General features: G+C 32.0%; 1 long non-coding RNA gene across 2 annotated transcripts; it reads left to right on the top strand.

Annotated features, from left to right (window-relative positions):
• The first annotated feature begins 1,223 nt into the window (after window positions 1-1,223).
• Window positions 1,224-6,681, top strand: LOC102627906 (uncharacterized). Of its 2 annotated transcripts, XR_008052622.1 has the most exons (3): window positions 1,238-1,661; window positions 2,758-6,382; window positions 6,473-6,681. It is a non-coding gene; the product is annotated as an uncharacterized LOC102627906 (long non-coding RNA). The 2 variants fall into 2 exon arrangements; XR_008052621.1 differs by having other exon boundaries at window positions 1,224-1,661; window positions 2,758-6,681.

The raw sequence follows: 6,681 nt of genomic DNA, 5'->3' as shown, positions 1-6,681 counted from the left end.
AACCGAACCGAATTAATTCGGTTCGGTTCGGTTTGGGTTGGCGTTTTCAACCCGATTGGGTTCAATTCTCCAACCCGAACGGGTTGAAACCCAAACCGAAACCCGAACAACCCGAACTGAAACCCGATTTGCCCACCCCTAATTGTGGATGTTTTAAAACCCATATTTAATTTATTTGTGCTTATCAAATAATTAGACTACCGTGGATGCCAATTAATTTTGCAGCTTATCATCCTATCAATTTTTTCGAACTTTTAAAATTTTCTTAAACCATTGATCGAAGAAGTTACAGACATTTCATTTTATACTGCATTGATCAATGTAATGCATTTTATTAGTCGGATATTTTAAGATTTTTCCGTCATTTATTGTTGAGTTTGTGACTGGACTTGTAATCTCATTTCTCCCTTTATTTTTTTCATACTCAAACTCTGAAGCGATTGAAAGTGAATGTACCTCTCATATTGAGAGTGGGCCACTGTATATCAATGTGTTGATTAATAGCATGTTTATTCATTTGCTCTCGGTTGCCAGTAAACGAGTAGTGTTTTAATCCATAACACATTTTCATTATAGAAGGACCTTGTTCTGATATCCTACTGGGTAAATCAATAAAGTATGTCCTTATATGGAGCTTCTATAAGATTTGTATGGAGGAAATGGTGTGATCGGTTTATAATTAGCCACCACTAGATTTGAATGATTTTAATTAGAAGGTATTAATTATTATTAGCAATTTAATTTTCTTACTTTAAAGGTACGTTAAATGCATTGAGATAAAAGAAGAGTCAAAAGTCAAAACTCCCTTTGAGAAGACAGTACATGAGATGCTTCCCAAGATTCTGTACATAGTATAGCTAAGGCAGCATCAGCTTGCTGAATGCAAAAACTTCAATAATTACTACTACAAAAATAACATTTACTGACACTATAATCACTGACACTTTGTAAAAAGTGTCAGTAAATACTTACATTTGCACTATTTACCTTATTTAACAAAAAAAATCATAAATTAATGATTCTAGAGTGTCAGTAAATTGAACATAAGAAATCACTTACACTATAGTATCAGAGATTTAAAAAAAATTATTAAAACTTGTAAATCTTTCAACTTAAACCTATGACTTCTAAAATTGAAAATGCTTAAGTTTGGTTCGCAAGTCACTAAGACACAAATATTATGTTAATAATTAAAAAACAAAAGACATAAATACTATCTCACATCTCTTTCCCTTCATTTATAATTTTGCGAATTAAAACATAGCAAACATAAATTACAAAATCCCTAGATCTACAACACTGTCGACACTCCCAAAACCTCTCCCATCACTGTTGTCACTACTTTCAACTAGCCACTATCATCATCTCCCTTCACCAAGATCTGGACTCTTTTGCTGTCATCTCCACTTTCGACTAGCCACTATCATCATCTCCCCTCCACCAAAATCTGAACTTTTTTGCTCACATCTCTTTCCCTACATTCATAATATTGTGAATTAAAACATAGCAAACATAACTTACAAAATTCCTAGATCCACCACACTGCCGACACTCCCAAAACCTCTCCCATCACTGCTGTCACTACTTTCGACTAGCCACTATCATCATCTCCCTTCACCAAGATCTGGACGTTTTTGCTCAAATCTCTTTCCCTTCAAACGGTAATGGCCCCTCCTATTCTTTAATTTTCTTCCATAATCTATTTCTTGTGTTGAATTTTTTATTCTTTCATTGCAACTTTTATCATTGTTTCTTTAATCTATTTCTTATGTTGAATTTTTTATTCTTTCGTTGCAACTTTTATTATTGTTTTTCAATTGTGTAGACCTCACCTAAAACAAAAGCTGGACTATCTTTGGTTTTTTTTTTTCATTTTATATGGTTTGATTATTGGGATTCGTAAATGATGACCATAAAGCCCCACATGTAGCAATCATCCAGGGAATTAAAATTATAGATTTTGATACAAACAATCTTTTGCCTATGATGATGTTCGAGTGTGGGAGAGAAAAAAAAAACAATAACCCACATATCCCAAATGATAAGCTTTAGTAATTAACCTAATGCAGTGTTAATTAATTAATTAACTAATTATTAATGTAGTGTTAATTAATTAATTAATTAACCAATTATTCTCCTGCATAGGAATATGATATGTAGTGTTAATTAATTAACCAATTATTCTCCTACACATGAATATGATATGTACAATTGATTTAGTATTTCCAATTTTTTTGTATTTTTTTTAAAACTTAAGAACATTCATGCTTATTAGTTTTATGTAGTTGTCCCAAGAATGTGATCATATAATTTTCCTGCAAATTAGAAAATAATTTTTTAATTCTTATATAAGATTTTGATTGGATGTGCGTTGTCACACTCGTTATAGTGTGCAAAAAATGTGTATCAACTTTGCATTGAAAGATTTGTGTTGTGGCCCTACAACCCCATCAATAAAATGATAACTAGCATCTTGTTGTAGATAATATCAGCCCTCTTCCTATGTAGGCATTGACATTATAATTATCATACCAATTGTGAAATATTAATTGTTTATTAGAAGCTATTTCAGATTTAGAAATTGTATCTACTGGGTGTTAATTTGTTGTAGCTTCCAAGATATGTATTGCAATATTATCTTTTTTAAGAGATGACTAATTCATCATTATTTAATAAAATTTATTATTTAGAAATTTAGCTCAGCTTATTAAAAGGCCATAAGGCCAATCTTACTAATTCATCTCCTTAAATTTGTAGGTGGAGCATCAATTAGAGGATGTTCCAGTGATTTAAACTTGATCGGGATTACCTGTAAGTGGAATGTTATTATTAATGTTTTCAAATTAATATAATTGTATTAGAAAAATTATTATACTTTATTTCCCTAATTACAAATTTATTATTGAAGTTATAATCATAATAACTTTAAATATTTGAAATTAATCATGCAATTTTATTAAACTTAAACTGACACTATATAATATATGAACATGTAAAAATATTTGAAATGGACAAAACTTGGATAACTTGTAATAGGTTGTCCCTAGAGTATAGTATTGGAGTTACCGATTTCTTAAAATTTGCCATTTTGAATGCTGAAAACCGAATGTCAATTAGATGTCCTTGCAGCTTTTGTTGTAATATGGAGTTTCATACTCCTCAACAGGTGAATGATCATTTATTTGAAAAAGGTTTTTGTACAAAATATAGAGTTTGGACTTGGTATGGTGAGACTGACCCTATTTCTACATCTACAAAATGTCAAGACCATCAACATAATCAGAGATTCAGATGTCATGATTACAATGGCATAATTGACATGGTCGAAGATGCTTATGATAATTGTGATAAAGATCCTAGTTCTTTTAAGGATATGCTTGAAGATGCTGAAAAGCCTTTGTATCCAGATGCAAGACATTCAAAGTTATCTGGATTAATGAGACTTTATAAGGTGAAAGGAAATTATGGGTGGTCTGATAAAGGGTTTTCTGCTTTGTTAGAAGTCATTGCTGATATTTTACCAAATAATAATAATCACTACTACAAAAATACACTTAATTTCTGACATTTTGTAAAAAGTATCAGTAATTGTATGCATATGCACCATTTTCCACTTTTAACAAATAGGTATCACAAATTACTGATATTAGTGTGTCGGTAAATTAAGTATCAAAAACCACTGGCACTAAAGTATCAGAGATTAAAAAAAAATTTACTATGATTTGTAAATCTTCCGACTCGAACCAAAGACTTTTAAAATTTAAAATTTTTACATTTGAACCAAGGACCACAAGGCCTACAGATTCAAGATACGAGTATTTTTTAAAAGAATTAAAAACAAAAATATAATAGCAAAAGAAAAATCCCTAATCTCTTTTCCCCATTTCATCATATTGTCAATCGAAAACAAAACAAATCACCACCACTCCACCGACATACCCAAAATCTCTTCCGCCACTGTCGTCACTACTCTCGACTAGCCACTGCCGTCACTACTTTCGACTAGCCATTGCCGTCATCTCCGATGCACCAAAGTCTGTTCTCTATATTTTTGTCTCTTTTGCTGTCGTCATCTCTTGGCATATCTTGTGCACCAAAGTTGGAAACCCACTGTCGTGACTTATGAATTTTGACCGTCACCGGTAACTAATCCACTGCGGTCATCACCAATAGGTCGTAACTACTTCCAGTTATCATCAATACTCAGCCGTTCGTCACCGGTAATAACTTCTTAGCCTCTGTCAGCCGCTGCCGTCACTGTCGCACTGCCTCAATCTCTGTCGTCGCTGCTATACCGCCACAATCTCTGTTCAAGGTAAGCTTAAATGGATAAATAGAGCATGAAGAAAAGAGATAATGGACCTAAGTGTCATGTGACCAGCAAGAGAATTCAATGGGTATCCATGCCTTTTTTTTGTATAGAGAATTCTTTAAAATTGCTCTACTAAATGTCATGTACTTCTTACTAAAACTAATTGCTTCTACATATGATTTTATAACAAACTTTTAAGGTCAATTAACATTGTGGCTTTAGGTTCCTTGAAGCCACAGTTGATTTTAGATCTATTGATTTTATTTTGAATTTTGTTTTTATCACAAATGAGCAGCTGATTTTTTTTTTTTGGAATAGAAATTGCAAGAGAGTTGACAATACAAGGCAAACAACCTTTGTTAGATACCATACATTGAATCCTTTGGCCCCGAATAAATTGCTTATCTGGGTAGTATGTTAAGACTTTTTGTTCTTTCTTCATTTAAATTGATCCATTTTATCTTTTTGCATATGAAAGAAAACATAGATGTTGTTTGGTTGCTGAGAAATTAGCTCAGAAAAAGAGATGTTTCTGGAATCTGTACATTACACTGGAAACTAAGCAGGGCAGTGCCCTTACCATTCGCTGTAATATAATTACTCTTCTTTATGATTCAATTAACTAGAATGAGATTCTCATAAAGTTAAGTGGAGTGCTATGGATAACAGTAAAATTAGATTGCCTTTTTCTTCTTCTTTTTTCCTCACTGGATGAGAAGTTGGTTAAGCTAACTCTACAGCATATAAAATTATTTGTGAAGAAATGAAATCTTCAACTAGGATACTGCTAGGAGTATTAAGGAAACAGCCTTTTAGGCAGCAAAGAAATAATTAACTATGCGATTAGTTTAATAGTAATCATTGATTACCTTCAGAAATCAAACCTCATGTTTAAGTGGCTGGAAGAAGTATAATACACTTAATGCTTTTCTTTTCCCCTATGTAGCCGGAAGAGCATATCTCTATTTTTGATAGCTATGATCATACCTCTAACTGCGTGCATTGGTATTATAATTTTGACTGAGGTTGCGGGTTTTGTTAACTTGTAGACCTGCTTCTTCTGCCAATTTGGGCACTCAGTGGTTTGTGCTAACTATCTTACACTTTGAAAGTGGTTTGTGCTGACCAGCTTACACTTTGAAAAGGGTTCATCATGTTATGCAGTTTTCCTGTTTGTTTAAATGATATGCCTTTACAATTATTAAAGGATTTGCTTCTGCATCATTCTTTATTTGAGAAATATATGTCAAATAAACACGAGCTTACAAATTTTGCATGTTTGTATCTCTACTCCAATTAAATAGTTTTCACAACTAAAATTTATTAGTGCGTGAGTGCTAAACTTGTGTTCATATAAAAAGTTGAATGGTTAAATACTTAAAAGGAATTATTCAATTATTCTTTTTTTATTTGACATTATTCTCATTTCTTCATTTTAAAAGTTGCGTTTTGCATGCAAAACTTCGTTAATGGTTGTGTCACACTGTCACTGTACTTAAGCCTAAATATTTGTTTGCTTTAACCTAATAGCCAAAAATTAGAACTCCATGATCGCTAGCATGGCAAATCTAGCGGCTCACACAACCACCGGAATCCCACTCTCTTTATTGACCAAACATGAAAAACAAAAAAACTTATAAGGCCATTAAAGAATATGAAGACATTTTTTTATTTTAAGTCTTAATTTTTATTAGTTACTTCACTTATGAATTAGCTCGACTTATTAAAAAGCCACTAAGGCCCGTCTTACTGCTCATCACTCACTTACGATTTAAGAGAGGTTAATGACAACGATCAAAAAAGTGGTAGCTAGATTCTTTTTAAAATTTTTTGTCTCTCTCTATATTAATTAACTGATGAACATTTAATGATTGGTACACTGCGTATTGTTGGAGAGATTATGTGAATAACCATGAGATGTACAAAACAATTATATGGATTAATTGCAAGGTTGTTATTAGTAGGGATATGTTACAATATTGTTGCTTGTACGTCATGAAAGAGCTCTTGCAACTTCATAATCAATGGGCTACATATGTTGTCAAGTTAATTGTAGCCCAAAATCGCAAGGTAATATATGAGTAATTTATGATGATTTTTTCTTCCAAATATCCAAGATTTATTATTTGTTGTGTACTAATTGATTTTATGTACTTGTAGGTGGGAAAAAAATGAAGCCACATATGGATATTTATTGACACTCTTGTGCTTCTTTTTGTCCGTTAATGTTTGTTGAAACTTAATTTAGTACTTTACTGTTTAGAACTTGTCGAAAGCTTAATTTGATACTTATGTTTTTCTTTTCCAAACAGTGGTGTAGTTGAATTACATTAATTTAAATGATGTATTTGGAATGTTTTTTATGTGAA

The sequence above is a fragment of the Citrus sinensis genome, chromosome 2 (assembly GCF_022201045.2).
Source record: "Citrus sinensis cultivar Valencia sweet orange chromosome 2, DVS_A1.0, whole genome shotgun sequence".
Lineage (NCBI taxonomy): Eukaryota > Viridiplantae > Streptophyta > Magnoliopsida > Sapindales > Rutaceae > Citrus > Citrus sinensis.
This window is presented reverse-complemented; position numbering and strand designations above follow the sequence as displayed.